The sequence below is a fragment of the Hippichthys cyanospilos genome, chromosome 16 (assembly GCF_059441005.1).
Source record: "Hippichthys cyanospilos isolate Australia breed blue-spotted pipefish chromosome 16, RoL_Hcya_1.0, whole genome shotgun sequence".
NCBI classification, from domain to species: domain Eukaryota; kingdom Metazoa; phylum Chordata; class Actinopteri; order Syngnathiformes; family Syngnathidae; genus Hippichthys; species Hippichthys cyanospilos.
This window is the reverse complement of record NC_142384.1, coordinates 3,376,959-3,394,551: the sequence shown is the minus strand read 5'-3', so window position 1 is coordinate 3,394,551 and position 17,593 is coordinate 3,376,959. Positions and strand designations below refer to the sequence as shown.

The following is a 17,593-nucleotide window of genomic DNA, read 5'->3' as shown; positions in this document are numbered from 1 at the left end:
TCAATATCGTATTTATTTAGCATTTTAGTGCTTAATTCAAACTTGAATTCTTTGAGTCCCAAGATTGCTAGAGATGTTAAAGAGAGAAGTAAGAATGATGATTTATATGGAAACAAAGCTGGAGACAATCAAGAAATACAAAGAAAGCTAAGATAGCCTAGCCTAGGCTACCCTTACTAGGTAATGTGGCCATAACAAGCGTCACTCAAAGGTAAATAAATCCTTTATATATTTTTTATTTCAGATGTTTAGTTGTATGCATGTATATTTTATATAAGTAGCACTTACTATACTGTTCCATCCATCCATTTTCTATTTTGATACAGATTGTTAATATGTATATACAAATTTGATTGTATTTGATTGGTTTTACACACATTAGCTAATTGACATAGGCTTGGATTACCCGCCACACAGCGAATTCGCGTTACGATCCCAACCACGGAATGGATTAATCTCATAGGGGCCCACTATATTTTGAATGTGGCCCATGCGGCCCAGTACCAATTGATCCAGTACTAGGCTGCGGACCAGCGTTTGGGGACCTCTGTTTTAGATAACTACCTCTCTCAGAGATGCTAAATACAACACAAATAACATTTTATTATGCTAACCTTTGTCAAATTCAGAGCTTGGCAAAATGACGAACGGAACGCTCACCTTCAGCGATTGCTTCTGCAATTTTGGTGAGTGCTTTGTGATAGGAAGCTTCGTAAACATACAATGGGCTGAGAAGGACAGTTTGTACAGACCCCGATCGACTTCAGTCAGTGTTTAGTCCGTGTATTTTTTTTTTCACACACTCATATTGTAAAGGAAATGCGGAAAATGCACAAGCGCTTTCTGAGGGTGGGTGTTCAGTCAGTGACGCCTCACTTTTCTCACTGTTCATAGGTGAAAAATGAAGAGATTCAATTTTGAAGAATTTTCTAACCTGAAACGTTTACTGAACTCCAAAATTCAAGTGAACGAATGATTGGTTAGCAATGCTAGTTAATTTTTTTTTTTTTTTTTTCGCCATGCATAAATTAATCCAAATCAACTTTATTAATCATGAAGGATCTGGAATATTTTTCAGCATGTGATCAAAATGGCTACTGTATATGTGCGATGTGATTGATTGACTGGAGACCAGTCCCGGGTGTCGTCTGCCTTTCAGGTTGTTCACAAATGCCATCAATCTTTTTCATCTGCGCTTGTAATCTTGGACCGGAGTGGGGCTTTATGTACTGCTACTTAACTTGGAGTCTTGGTCTTTGATCCCTAGTGAATGTTCAGGTCCAGGTTAGAGCTACACACCAAAGCGCACAATCATTTTGACCAGACAGACGACATGAGACGCCTCTCTGATGAACTAATGGAAAAAGATACAGATAAGGCGACATGGGCCTCAGGCAGTCGAAAGAGATTCACTCTCTCAGTACAACCCAGCAGATGTTATGATGGCAACAGTTTGACCCTGGAAAACACTTCTTCCATTTTCATTACAGTGGAATCTCTGAGGTTGAACACCATCTGCTCTGGGATGCTCTTTGACTGGTGATTTGTTGTGATTTCACACATATTGTCCTCTGTTGGAATTGTAGTTAGTAATTAATCATTTAAATTCCCTCAACAGTTGGGAGAACTATAACGTCAGTTTATTGCGCATACTGTATTTTCCTTGCCATTTCTCTGTGTAAAACACAGGTGTCAAACTCAAGGCCCAGGGACCAGATCCGGCCCGCCACATCAATTTTTGTGGCCCGCGAGATCCTGATCAAACTTCAAGTTTCTGGTTAAAATACTAAATTTGCAAGTTGTCCTCAACATTTAAAAATTTGGGGGTAAAAATAACAAGCATTTTGTTTCCCCATTATCTCTTTTGAACAGTTTTTACCAGGCTCTTATTTCAAAACTAGTTAGAAGTGTGACAAACATACCTAAAATTGATTTGATTTCACAATCATACCGGCTCTCTGACAAAAATTATAACTACAATGTGGCCCCTGATAAATATGAGTTAGACACCCCTGGTGTAAAAGATATTTTTAACAAGTAGAACTTTTTAACAAGTAGTTTGCGAGCACAGCTTCATTCACCTCCCTTTTTGGTCCCCTGTATACCAATATGGAATTTTTCCTTTAATCTAATAAAAAGAATTGGGATTTAACATGTTTTTTTTTTTCAGATTTGTTCATAAAATACATATTTTGTATAGGACACATAGGAGAAAATAAAATAAATATACTGTATACAATAAAATGCAACTAATCCAGGGGTAGGAAATTGGCCCGATCAAAAATTTGTGGTTGTACAATTCTTTGCAAGGAGTGCAGTCAAGTGAGAAGAATTGCAACAAAATAAAATGGTGCTGTAGTGTCTCATTTTGGACACTGGGTGACACCAACATAATGATATACAAGTTCACAAACAAGAAGTCATGATGTCACATCTAAATACTGTGCTAACTCCTGTGGAAGTAAATACTGTACTGTATAGTCAATTGAAAGAGAAATGTAAGACTGATTATTTGTAATACCACATGAATTAAAGCTGAATGTCTGATAATGGCCCAGTTGGTGAACCCCGTCCATTGTGAATCTCTTTAGGGCAATCGAAGGATTTCATCTGCGCCGTGTAGTAGTGCGACGAAGCTACATGCTATTGCTAATGTGAACGCTACTGATGTGCTCTGCATTCTATCACTGAAGTGGTTAGCGAGCCATTTTACTCACGCGTGGCAACTGGTCAAATCTGCTTTTATGATGCAGTGCTCATCTGGGCATCCCTTGGAAAGTAAGAATTTTTGTGTAGGCTAATCAATTGTTCTTTGCGGTTAATGGGGACTGAAAACCCCCGAAAAAATAAATAAATTGCAAAGTAGCACCTCCCCTCTCCACAGGAATTTTTATGCATCTGTATGTGGGTACTAGAATTTTTTAATAGTGAAAAGTATTTATACTTCGAAATTATTAAGGCGGATATTACGCAGAATGCAAATTTACTTAAGTCTTAAAATATTAACCCTTATACTGTAACTGTACTGCTATCCCTCCCCATTTCCATTGTGGTGTTCTGTTCTATCTCCCCCTGATGGGGCTCTCCTGTATTGCAGGATGGTTTGGTCAATGCATGAGGGGCGAAAACACCGGCTGCGGACCTGTTTGCAATCTTCATTACCCACTGTTTAAACGCAGCTAACATTGGATTATTCTCTGGACTACAGTAAAATTATCCGCACCTTCCACTTCCTGACGCTGCTAATGGTAACTGTGGCTCTCCGTGACACTATAGCCAAAGGTATTGTAAGGGAAGTGATAACAGTAGAGTTACTGTATAAGGTTTAATAATTTAAGATTTAAGTAAATGTGTACTGCAGTAATATTTGTCTAAAATGTGTCAAGTTTAAATACTTTTCACATTCATAAAATTCAAGTACCCACATAACACATGCATGAAAATTTGTGGGTGAGGGGTGAAACACTACTTTGCGGTTTTTCTCTTATCACGGCGGGAGGGGTTCCGTTCACCACGAAAACTGAGGGATTACTGTATTTATATGAATATGATTTCTTAGTTTTCTGTTTTTAACTAATTAATTTAAAAAAATGTCCCAAAAAACTTTTTCAAATTGTCAAAATTGGTTGTTGTGCATATAAATTTTAGATGAGAGTTGAATTTATTACAGTTCGGAATGATGCTATGAGATGATAACATGTGGAAAAAGTCAAGTGCTGTGAAAATTTTCCAGATGCACTGTACGTTGGTAATAACCATAACTTGTCTCAGCCAATTTCCATGAGAATTACATTTTTGTCAGTCAAAATATGTGCTAATGTACTAGATATGAAAAAGAATGTTCAAAAATATTCTCACCTATTATTAGATTCAGGCCATTACATACATGGCTTTGATTTTCCCAGGTTGGACAATCTGCACTTTTCCCTATCTATGGCACACTTGCTACATTGTTCCTGGGTACATTGCTATGCTGTGCAATGGTGTATTTTGAATAATTTTATAGACATTCGTAATCTAATGCAAATTACTATTCTTCAGGGTTTGGCTATAATAGAGTAAATTAACTTGCATATTAGGAATCGTGTCCACGTATTTGATTGGATGACTGAATAAAATACAGATATATACTGTATTTTGTCCCGTAGCCGACCCGGCTCCCCGCTAGATTCGATGATTTATTTTGAAGGTCTAACAATGTCGTTTCCGGTATTGCGCCCTCAGTGCAGCTTGCTAACTTTACTGTCACAGGCAGTTAACAAGCAGTGGAGCAAAATTAAGACGCGGAGAGCGCGCATGTCTTACCGGTAGCATCTTCCTCATCGAGGAGGATCCAGAGGTGCGCAGCCAGGTCAGCGAAGCGGGAATCGACAGCACACTAGAAGGTTTGCTCATGTTGTTGATTTTTTCTTTTTTTAATTATTACACCTCACTGTCATATTTCTCAACTCGGGAGTGAGCGTGCTCCTGTCGGTCTCCCTGTTTTCTGAGGTCGCGGGTCTTTTATTGCTTTGTTGATATCTGAACTATGTGTTGTGTTTGAATGCATTTTGATGGCCTTATGAAACCAAAGAGTGATTTCAAGTATTTGAAAATAACTTAATTGCCGTTGACGATGCCTGTTAATTGGCCCCTTGTGTATGGCGTTATATTTGTGCCACAATTACGCACGCGCGGAAAAAAAAATTGAGCGGAGAAAATCAAACTGAGCGAGCGAAAACAGATTTTGAGAGCAAGAAAAAAACTATTGAGCGCGTAATGATAAGAGTTTGAGCGCGCGCCGATGGAGTTTGAACACAGAAAAAGAAATTGCTCGCTCAACATTCCTTTTTGCTCGCTCGCAATAGCATTCTCCCGCTCAACATCTCGCTCTCGCTCGCGATACTCCTCCCTCCCTCGCTCAACATCGCGTTTGCTCAACATCGAGCTCTCGCTCGCTCGAGTCGTCCTCTGCGCTCGCTCAGTTCTGTTCACGCGTTACGTTTGTGCCACAAAACCAGCCAATCAGAGCTTGTAAAAGCACATTGATTGACAGCTTTGTATCCAATGAGATTGCTTGTTGTGTTCACCCGGAACGAGCAAACGAGAGTGCGTCACATCGACGTAGGCGGGAGGGGTGGGCTTATATTATTAAAGTACAAAAACTAACAAGGTATTTCTGTCAAATGATACAATACAGTAATAATAATAATATTAAAAGTAATTCTCCAGCCCAAGTCCGTGTTGACGCACACTCGTTTGCCCTTTTCGGGTGAACACAGGGCAAACGAGAGTGCGTCAACGGATAGCGTACAAGCAATCTCATTGGATACTAAGCTGTGTCAATCAAAGTGCTTTTACAAGCTCTGATTGGCTGGTTTTGTGGCACAAACGTAACGCGTGAACAGAACTGAGCGAGCGCAGAGGACGACTCGAGCGAGCGAGAGCTCGATGTTGAGCAAACGCGATGTTGAGCGAGGGAGAGAGGAGTATCGTGAGCGAGAGCGAGATGTTGAGCGAGAGAGGGCTATCCCGAGCGAGCAAAGAGGAATTTTGAGCGAGCAATTTCTTTTTCTGTGTTCAAACTCCATCGGCGCGCGCTCAAACTCTTATCATTACGCGCTCAATAGTTTTTTTCTTGCTCTCAAAATCTGTTTTCGCTCGCTCAGTTTGATTTTCTCCGCTCAATTTTTTTTTCCGCGCGTGCGTAATTGTGGCACAAATATAACGCCATACTTGTGGACCTCAGCTGGAACTCACTATGTGTGCGTAATAATTGCGTGTTTTCACTGCGTCAAGCCGGCTCGCAAAAACAAACGTTCACCATTATTATAGTTCATATATGGAAATTCCAAATATTTTTTCGAAGGTCCTATAAACCTTTTTATGCTTCTCCTTTTTGGTATCAGTGTTGGGCAAGTTACGTGGACACTGTAATTCATTATGTATTACTTATTACTGTCATTTCAAAGTAATTAGTTACATGACAATATTACTGTTGTTCAAATATATGGCATTACACTACTATTGCATTCTTTTTGTATTACTCTCACCACCATAACATGACATATGGATTTGCCATTCTAAATGTAGCTCATTACGCTCATTACACATCCTGTGGAAGGTTGGATCAAGCATCATTCTATCTGTATTGTATTGTGAACCTGTAAAGACAAAATGCAATGTATTGTTTTGTATTGTAATCACTTTATTACTTAGCTTCACAGCCTAGTGATGCATTGTTTATGCGTTAGGCAGACACAGTTAGTGCAGTCCACAATTTCAATGTTAAAACTCAAATTTAATTTCAGTCGGCTCGGGTATGGACAGACGTTTCAAAAATAGATAATTTCGGTGGGGCTAATGTTAGCAACCAGCTTATATATATCATCGTTATTGTGTTTAGCATACTGTTTACCAATTGTTTTTGTATGCTTCATCTTGATATGCATTGACCAGAACTATTTATAGACTATTATTAATAGCAATTGAACAGTGAAAATTAGTGTTCGCTTACCTTGTCAATATTGCTAGCTACGACAGGGATCTCGCTGACAAGGTTTCGAAATGCTGGCCATATTCACTCTGGAAAGCGGCAGCATATCTTCTACGTACGACATACTCCGCCACAAGTCTCCTAACCTCTTGAGTGAGTGAGAGAATGATCATTTTGCCAGCTTTGTTCTATACCACTCTCAATCCTCCACTTGTTTTATTTTTACTGACTTTACATTACTATGACTCTGCTCTCAATGGTTTGTCAAATTACTAGTGCTATTTAGTGAAGTGGGCTGCTCTTTACTTGTGGTGCACAAAGTGCACCTAACTATTCTATTCTTCTTGTCTTTAGCTGTGACAAACTGAAAGTAATGGGTGTATGTGCATCTTGTATAAGTATTGTCCATATTCAACCTGTGGTCTGCTGCTGCCGCACTCACCTCTGCTGTCCTAGATACTAATAACGAAGTAAATGTTTTGCCCGTGACTTTTCTCCTCTGATCTCATTGGGTTTTTTGTGAATTTGGGTAAAAAAAACACCACTTTCGGGTTGAAAATGCATTGCAATGCATTGTGTTACTCTCATTTGTACCAAGTAAAATACTGTATTACTATTTTTTGTAATGTATTACTCCCAACACATTTTAGTATATATATTTTGGAAACATACAATGGACCTCCGGGTTACAGCGTCTCTGGCTTACATTTTTTTTTTATGTTGCGATATGGAATTCTGAGTTTTTCCGTCCCCTCTTTAAGGTATTTTTCCTGCTTTGGAACAAAAACAACTGTCATGACTTTAGGGGGTTGTTTTGACTCCATCTGCAGGCGTTTTTAGGTAATTGCACTTATTTTTTGTCCCTGTCAACGCCTCAATGCAACGCGTCATTACAATGCTGGTCTGCTATTGGTCGGCATCTCCACACGGAGATGCTGGTCTGCTATTGGTCGGCCTCACTCGTTTCAAAATGGCAGAATGGTAAAGATTTGTTCTTTCATGAGTGGTTACAAAACCATATTTATAGTGCATTCTACTGCTTAATTCAAACTTGAATGGTTTAGCCATGGGTCCCAAGATTGCTTGTGTAGTTAGAGAGAGAAGTAAGAAGATGATTTATATGGAAATGAAGCTGGACATAATCAAGAAATACGACGCTAGCCTAGCCTAGGCTACCCTTACTAGGGAATGTGGGCATAACAAGCGCCACTCAAATCAGTCCCATGGGACACCCGTATTCATAATAGCAATTCTGCCTCCGAGTGAATTATTTACGATTTACGTTGATTATCGGGCTGTGTGGTGCCAAACACACATTTTCTCCGTTTCTGTAGACTTGGCCTACTCGGTGCGAAATCTCTCCTCCTCAACTTTGGGACCAAAACTAAAAGTCATAGATAAGGTCGGCGTGCATTTACTCTTGCACGATATCTTGCATGATATCTATTATCATGAGGCCTATTGCAAGTCATGTTTATCTGTTCAGGTGGGGTTGGTGCTGAGAGCGCAGAATAAGTAAGGAATGCTTCAAAATGCATCAATGAAGGGAAATAACACTTTGGGGGTATTTAGGTTGAGAAATCAACTTTGTAATATGGTTAAACCCCCATGATATGGCCTTACATTTATAAGCTTACATTTCATCTCCTGAGGCATCATCTCTGAAGTTAGCTTGTTTTATTGTTGCTTCTTGTGTGTATATCTGTATGTGTGTGTTTGTGAGTGTGTGTATATGTGTGTGTGTGTTTTATGAGGTCATATTACCGCAACAGGAAATTTGATGTAAGATTTAGTGTCACAAGATTCACCTTTTGGTGTTGCTTATTACAAGAGAGTTTATTGGTATTTTATCATGTATATTATATCTCAAACGAGTTTGGCACAAAATGAAAAATGAATGAAAATGAAAATGCTTTGATTGTTCAACAATTTTATTTATTCATTTTTTTGCATTTGACGTAATACAAATAGAATACCTCAAGTCACTTCAATTATGTGCTTGCGTGCATTGTTGGACGGGGGTAGGACCAATCGTGATGATCTTTTCATCTCAAGGTTAACAGCATTCATAGTAGGTTTTATTTTCATCCCACAGCATAACGTGTGTGACGATTTATTTGTCACTGTGCAATTGTGTCATCATTAGATAACAGTGCATAAAATGACTACATTGTGAAGTAATGAAAACAGTGCGTTATTTACATTTTATATTTTGAATTACATTATTAAAGGACATTATTAGATGCAGAAAATTTCATGAATAAATCCAATAATATACCATCTTTGGTGGGAGGTTCTCTGTTCACATGAGAACACAACAGAGGAGAATCATCCTCAAACATTACAATATCTACATTACATTAAATACACAATAATACAATGTTATTCACTATATAACATACAAGGCATTTGACATGTTCTCTACTAAATCCCGGTTCACTGTACTGTCAATCTCCATGGGAGGAGGTTCTTGGATATAAAAAAAGGAGAATTTAACCGTTCGTATGCTTTAGTGCAGGCATTCTCAAACTTTTGGAAGTCAGGGTCCCTTTTAGAAAGCAAATTTTCCAAGGATCCCCACATTGGAAATGTTTGCAGAAACAAAACAAAACAAAAAAATCATTTAGGCCAAACATAAGTCCCCTAGTATTTGTTACTTTCCAGCTAGACTGAAGTTTAGAAAATAAAAATTGCAAATTGCACGCCTCCTTATAACAAACTGGGTCAATTTCCCCCAAACAGGTTGCTACCAATTATTTAGTCAAAACAGCTTTATAAAACAAAATGACGTTTTAGCTTTGCTGACTTCATCGCCTCGTTAGCAAGCAATTGTAGACAAAAAACTCATATTGACTAATCTAAAAATTATTACATTTATAAAAATATCTGAAACTGGTTGAATTGTTTGCTTTATTGAAGAGTCATGAATATTTCACAATTAAATATAAAATATTATGAAATCAACACAAATATCTATCTATCTATCTATCTATCTATCTATCTATCTATCTATCTATCTATCTATCTATCTATCTATCTATCTATCTATCTATCTATCTATCTATCTATCTATCTATACATTTTTCTATTATATTTATATTTTTCATTTTGATAAAAAATGACCCCACTTTGAGAACCACTACTTTAGTGCATGCATTAAACTAAAAGTAAAAATAGACTCACTACAGAAATAGATCCTGGTATTGACGATAAACAGTTTTGTGAGAATAACAGTTTCAGATTATGGAAGAACAGTCAGCAGTGTCCAGATCCCATGCTGCGAACATTGTAAATCACACAGCCGTTTGTAAGTAAGTTTTCTGTTTGATTTTGTGGTGTTATATTTTTTACTTTTTTCTCTGTGCATCCATCCACGCATCCATCCATCCATCCATCCATCCATCCATTATCTATAATGGTGTCTATCCCAGCTGACTTCGGGCACTAGGCGGGGGACACCCTGAACTGGTTGCCAGTCAATTGCAGGGCACAGAGACGAACAACCATTCAAGCAACCAATCACACTTAAGTTTAGTATGTCCAATATGCCATGTGTGTTTTTGGAGCGTGGGATTAAGCAGCAGTGCCTGGAGAGAACTCGCGTGGGCTCGGGAAGTACATGCAAACTCCACACAGGAAGGCCGGAGCCAACGGGATTTAAACTCGGGTCCCTTAACTGTGAGGTGGATGTGCTAACCAGTGGGCTAATGAGCTGCCGTTAAAATAAAACGAAACAAAAATAAAGTGCATCTGTATCATTGAAAAAAGGAAGAATAAGCTTCAATGTCAATTCACAAGAAATCGCAGTACAAAAATATGTGGAAAAACTGTTGCACAAATGAAAAAGATTAATATTTGTCAGGGGTGGCAAGGTGAAACAGTGGTTAGCACGTCTGCCTCACAGTTAAAGGGACCCGGTTCAAAACCACTTTGCTCCGGCCTTCCTATGTGAAGTTTGCGTGTTCTCCCTGAGCCCGCATGGGATCTCTTTGCACACTCCAGCTTCCTCCCACAGCCCAAAAATATGCATGGCAGATGTAATAGACACACTAAAAAAATGCCCTTAAGTGTGTTTGGGAGTGTGAGTGTTTGTGTGTCTGTGTGCCCTGCAATTGGCTGGCAACCAGTTGAGGGTATCCCCAGCCTATAGCCCAAAAACGACGACCCTAGTGAGGATAGGTGTCGATAGAAACTAGATAGATGAGAAATTTCTTGTGTAGTTCTTTGTTGACCTTTGCAATCACAAATGTATTTATTTACTTTAATCATTTTTTTGAGGGTGGTCATCTGCTTTCTAGTCAGAACACTTTTCTTTTTCTCTTCATTTCCGGCCTGTCGTGTTAGTTGTCATTTTTTTGTATGCTGCCAAGGCCACCCTAGTAATATTTTCTTCCTTGTTCCCACCGCTCTGAGAAGCATTGTCGTCTTGAGTCACCCTTCAAAAAGCATTGGCCTGCATGGCTCATTCATTTTTATGAGACCCCTGGCCTGTTATGAAGCATATCGCTGGTATAGGGCGAATTTTTCATCTCCAAGATTCTCAATTTTCAGGAGACCTCAAATAGGGACATTGTTCAACTATCCCCATTGTATCCTGAAAGAGAGCAAGCCCTTTTCACCACTTTAATTTGGGCAATCATTTGTATTGTTGTGGTTAAGATTAGTGCTGGGCGATATAGATGATGGAAAGGTTGAAAATGCTTATTGTGTCATTTCTTTCCTATCATCTCTATCGTCATTTACACTTTTTAAACAATGATTTTTGTAATGTATGCATTATTAGAACAGCAATATCTATCATGCTCTTTGACAAGAAGTTCTCAGGATGGCTTACTTCGTCATATAGTTTTCTGCTGTTTGGGTTCTCTCAAGCAAACCAGAAAATGGCAGAGTAAAATAACTGTTAAAATAATATTAAAAATAACAGGGTGTGCCAAAAATTGATTCACATTAGAATTGGGATTTTCCTTTACTATGATTTAAAGCAATGAAAAACGTCCTTAAATCGATATTAAACATCAAACAGAAATCGATACACTTCTTGTCAGCCTCTTTACTGCCGCACCATGATCAAGTTTGCATGCTGCAGGACACACAAAAACAAATTGAGGAAATTCAATTCTTATTTTTTATTGTAAAAGCTGTTGAGTTTACAGCCACCTCAAAAATGCTATGCTATTTTCGTGGAAAATGGCTTTTTCCTGACAAATTAAAACTTGAAATGACCAAGGCAGGATAGGATAGACATACAGTATTTAACGGGAAGTATCTAATTGGGATGGGAGGAGATCTGTTATTTTGCTTTGCTATTTTTGTTAAAGGTTTTTGGGCCAGAAGAGCAATGAATAGACGGGAAGTAGCAGATGCCTGTCGTCCACTCCATTATGGTAAATCGCAAAAAAAATCAGCCAAACGTTGTGAGAAGACAAGTCCATACTTCAAAATAAACTGCATTTTAAATATTAATATTACGGTGTTTTTTTATTTTATTTATTTTTTTCTGATTGACATACGGCATACCGTAACAACACTGTTTGCAGGTAAGAATGTACATTATGTACCTAATTATTACAAAGAGAAAAGCAAAACTGAGAAGGGGTGATGAAAAAAGACAGATAAGTCTTTTGAGATAAGAAGTGAAAATATGAAAATCACCAAAATGTGATTGACACCAGCAATATAAATATTGGATTTTCAACACTTAACCTCATGATACGTAGCATGAAAAGAGGGGTGGGCACAAATATACATCCGTTCATTATCTGTAGCTGCTTATCCTCACTAGGGTCATTGGCTTGCTGGTGCCTATCCCCGGAGTCTTCATGCAGTAGGCGGGGGATAAACTGGATCGATTACCAGCCAATCGCAGGGCACACCACACAGAGGGGAACAATCATTCACGCACCCAATCACACCAAAGGATAATTTAGTATAAATTAGGGCTCGAGGAGAACATGTAAACTCCATATAAGAAGACCAGAGCAAGCTGGATTTGAACTCAGGTCTCTGAACTCTTTGGAGGAAGTGCTAACCACTCTTCCACCAAGCGGCTCCTGGAAGAAATAATCTTGACCTCACAATTTGGACAAGTGGCTTATTAAGAATCTTCTAAGTGAAATTGGGGACATAAAGATGAAGTTCAGATGACTTCAATTTTCCATATTCTGGCCCTCCGATGGTGATTCTTCTCCATGTACTTGTTTAGACTTTTGTTGTTGTTGTTTTTTGGGTCATTCCAGAATTTAAAGACATTTGGGCTTCAAAATTCTTGTCGTGTTCAGTCAGGTCATTTCATTTTTTAAAAATTTTTTTTGGTGAAGTTTCAGTTCTATTCAGTTGTTGGTTCGTGTTGTGTTTCCCCCCGCGTCTGTCGTTAGTATGATTTTGGCAACCTGTCTGTGTTTCCCTGCTCCGCGTGTGTCCACCTATCAGATTCCCCTGCTTCGTGTGCCGGTCCAGCTGTTTTGTGTCCTTTATGTTCTTTATGCCCCAGTGTGTCCCCAGTTAGCTGTAGGGTCATTATCTCATATCATGTTGTTTTGCGGTCACTCTGTTCGTGTCTACAAGCTTCCCCAAGTTAGTTCCTACCTACCTGTCTCCATTCCCTGCTGCCTCTCATGAGTTTATTTCTGTTTTCGAGTTCTTTTTGTTGTTGTTACTTTGGATAGTTTTATTCCTGTTGATTCCTGCCTCAGTGTGAATTAAACCTTCTTTGTTTGAGCCACATTCCTCTCAGTTTCCTGCATTTTTGGGTCCCTCTCCTTCCACACCTCCATTCGCCATGCCCTGTTGTAACAATCCTTGAAAAATAATGTTCTTCATTAATAAGTAATAAACTATCAAAGCCTAGATTATTTTAGCCTTACAAATCAATGGCACATTTTTATTGTATGATTTAAGAAATAAATTACTCTAATCAGAGTAACAGGGCTGGAAATCTGCACTAATTTTAGCTTTCGCTCAGGAATAGAAACTTTCCGTTTAACTAGGCTGAAACGGCTGACCCAGAGGACAAACTTACTTTTCTGAATAAGAAATAAAAAATAAAAAAAACTAACTTAAAAATAACAAAAATATAGAAGATAGTTTTGCTCCACTGATCCTTTTGGAAAACTGTTTGATGTCAGGTCCAACATTTCTATGTGATTCATCTGCATTTTTCTTCTACCATGCAAAAAATGTTACAGTAACAGGATTGCATACATGATGTGGGACGCACGTTCCAGGAATAATAATTATTTGAAATGTTATGTTTTTTAAAACAAATATTCCTACAGTTGCAAGAAACAGCAATGAAACAATAACATAAAAAATGAAATTTTAATTCCATTTGAACTGTTTCATTTGAGATTCAATTTGGTCATTACAGGTGTGGGACAAGAAACAAAGGTCATTTTGGGGGGGAACTCCAGACTTCAATATTTTTAAAAATATTTTCAAGCATTCTTTTATCTTAGTTTTTTATTTATTTATTTATTTTTAAGATTCGGTCTTAGGACAAGTAAATTTACTCTAAAAATTTAGTCTAAATTCCTCAGAGGTGTGAATGTGACTTTCAATATTGCTTTGTCTATATTTATCCTGCTGGGATAAACTCCAGCTCAACTGTGACAAGTGGTACGGGAAGTGAACGGCTAGATGCCGTTCCATCCAATCCAATTGTTTTCATAAGAAGCCGGTAAAGGTCAGAGACTAGCTCTTGTTGCTTTTTTTTTTGGCAGATGATGAAAGTAGTGTTGCTTTTCTTTTTCAAAGAAATCGCTAAAAAAAATGTGAAAACCCATAGCAATAAAATGTATTCAAGCAAATCGTGATAGTTTTTAGTGCCAGTGTTAAAAATCATAATGGTTCTCCATATTCAAACACCATTTTGTGAATTAGAATATTGATTTTAATCATAATAATCATGAACCTGGTGCTTTGTGCTGCATATGAGGATTCCATTTGGGGAAATAAAGTGAGGTGAAATCAATACGGCCTAATTAAAGCAAGTATGGAGAGAGCTCTCTTGCATGGCAGGCATCTTTCATGTGATAAATATGCAAAAAAGCAGAGAAGCATCTGCTGTTTGGCTCGCAACAATCTGCCTGTCATGTAGGTAGGGACCATCTATTGATTGCCTCATGAAAGTCCAAAGAGCCTTTTGCATGCCGACAGGCTGCCAGCACCAATTCAGCAGCAACCAGGCCCGTGGAGAGCGATTACCAGCCAATGTTCTACAATGGTTGACTTAATATTGGAGGGATGTGGAAAATCTTGTTCATCTGCATATACATTCATTGCAATTAGGGGGAAATGATTAGAATCATAGTGACAGCAAGTTGGTGGTAAACAACACGGGTAAGGACTAACATCTATAGCAGGGGTCACCAACGTGGTGCTCATGTGCACCAGGTGACCCCTGAAAGCTCACATGAGTAGCTGGCAGGCCAGTTCTGCAAATAGCTTACAAGAGATAGAACATTGGTGATTATCTAGAAATTATACAAAGAATTATACATGTATTACACAAGAAGTAGCTCTCAGTTTGAAAAAGGTTGGTGACCCCTGATCTATAGAGTGTGTAGGCTAGCATTAATGCATTCATTTATATTGCTTAGCTAAAAATATACTAAAACAGAATTATTTCTTCAATCGCTGTTTCATGTGACCACTACGACTTAAAGTCTGAATTTGCGTCAAGCAGCTTTTTGATTTTCTTTTCAATCAGGAATTCGTATAGTTCTATCTTCTCAATTTAATGTAAGATATTATTGTTATTATATTTTATTTTCATTTATATTAATTTATACTAATGTGTATATATATATATATATATATATATATATATATATATATATATATATATATATATATATATATATATATATATATATATAGTGGGCCCCTGGTTTACGAACTCCCTCTTTTACGAACTTTTCAACTTACGAGCGTGGACCGCGGCGTTTTTTGTCCCCCTCTCACGCACAAACCTTTCGTCTTACGAACAATCCGACATGCCGGTCAAAGTGTATATTTTTTGGCTTTGCTGCAACAACGAAATCAACTGTAACGGTAACGCCGATATGCTATTGCTCTTACAATGTCACAGTCTCTGTCTCAGTCACGGTGTCAGTCACGGAGATGCCGATATGCTATTGGTCGATTAAGGTCACAGTCCCTGTCTCACTCACGGAGATGCAGATATGCTATTGGCCGGCGTCACGTCAATCACAGAAATGCCGATATGCTATTGGCCGAACGCCTTTATCTAGCTTGATGGCACAGCTGGTGGGGATGGAAGGGAGGAGAGAAAAGGAGTGAAAGACGGAAGGAAGGAATGTTGTGAAGACTTTGCAAACTTTATCTCTTAGACATAGCTTCTAAAATTGCTAGTGGCAGTAAAGGAAGAAGTAAGAGGATGATGACAATAGAAACCAAGCAGGAGATAATAAAAAAATACGAAGGAGGCGCACGCATAGTTAACCTTGCTCGTGAGTATGACCGTAACCGCTCGGCAATCTTCTAAGGGCAAGACTTTCTTTGCCAGGGGACGGACCTCGGTCGACAACAAAATGGAGAGGCTTCTTCTATTATGGATTAAAGAGAAGGAAATCGCCGGTGATATGTTCTAGTTTGAGAAAAGTTCTTGTTTAAGAAAATAAATAAATTCTGCGGGTTGGTCTCTGCTCCCCTCCGCCTCCACCCAGCTCAAGTCACGTCGCCCCAAAGGTAAATGTCATTTTTCCGTATATTTATGTTATTTAATTTAACTGTACAGTAGATTATGTTACTAATTTTTAATATGTGAATAAAGTCGTGATGTTTTTACCTAAGGTTTTTGCACGCGTTGCACGCATTCACTAATTAACACAGGATTGGATTGCCTGTCATACGAGCAATTCGAGTTACGAGCGTAGCCGCTGAACGGATTAAGTTCGTAACACGGGGGCCCACTGTGTATATATATATATATATATATATATATATATATATATATATATATATATATATATATATATATATATATACACACATATATATATATATATATATATATATATATATATATATATATATATATATATATATATATATACATACAGTGGTACCTCGGTACTCGACCATAATCCGTTCTGAGGTGGTGGTCGAGCACCGATTTGTTCGAACACCGAAAGCAATTTTCCCATAAGAAATAATGGAAAGTATGTGTGCACAAGTAAATGTGCACAAGCAGTACACGATAAAGATAAAGATAAAGATAAATAAAGCATTATAAACCATTTTGTATAATTTACTTACGTTTTGGAGAGTGTTTGATGGCATACAGGAATGGATGTGGAGAGGACGGGAGGGAGTTACTCCTTCCATGATGACGCTAGCTAACTGCGACGCGAGGTACACTCGTACACCGCGTTCATATTTTGCTATAATTTCCTTCTTCGGTTCAATAGTGGTCCTCATTGTTTTCCTCTTTGCCTTCCCCTTATCACTGTCTTTCTTTGGACCCATTATTAAGGGCTAGAGCAACACGAACAAGTTTAAATCCGGGAAGAAATACTCGAACAAACGTCTTACTCCGCTGGTGGTCTGAGTTGAACTGGCGCTTACCCGCTGGCCGAGAAGGGCCGAGGAGCGCGTTCGGGTCGGCTCGGCTCGGCTCGGCTCGGCTCGGCTCGGCTAGGCTCGGCTAGTCGAGAACCGAAAATCTGATCGAGGTCCGATGCATTACCTACTTGATTTTTTTGGTCGAGCACCGATTTGGTCGAGTATAGAGGCGTTCGAGGACCGAGGTACCACTGTATATATATATATATATATATATATATATATATATATATATATATATATATATATATATATATATATATATATATGTATATATGTGTATATATATATATATATATATATATATATATATATATATATATATATATATATATATATATATATATATATATATATATATAATATTAAAACCATTATATTATAGGATCTGTGTCCCAGCTGCTTGTTGTATACAGTTTGCAGTTTTTGTCTGATTACTGCGCCAGTTGTGCCCTATTTTTCTTAAGAAATGCGGAAAAAAATTCCGCTAACTTCTTGTGCTCAGTGAATGAGTGAGGAACACTCAGTCTT

The 17,593-nt window shown here is 38.2% G+C and overlaps 1 protein-coding gene across 2 annotated transcripts in view; it reads left to right on the top strand.

Annotated features, from left to right (window-relative positions):
• Positions 1-4,270: 4,270 nt before the first annotated feature.
• Positions 4,271-17,593, top strand: part of rbfox1 (RNA binding fox-1 homolog 1) — a 275,153-nt gene continuing 261,830 nt past the window's right edge. For both annotated transcript variants that reach the window (XM_088437956.1, XM_088437955.1), the window contains exon 1: positions 4,271-4,385. The gene's annotated coding sequence lies outside the window, so the exon portion shown is untranslated. The remainder of the gene's footprint in view (positions 4,386-17,593) is intronic.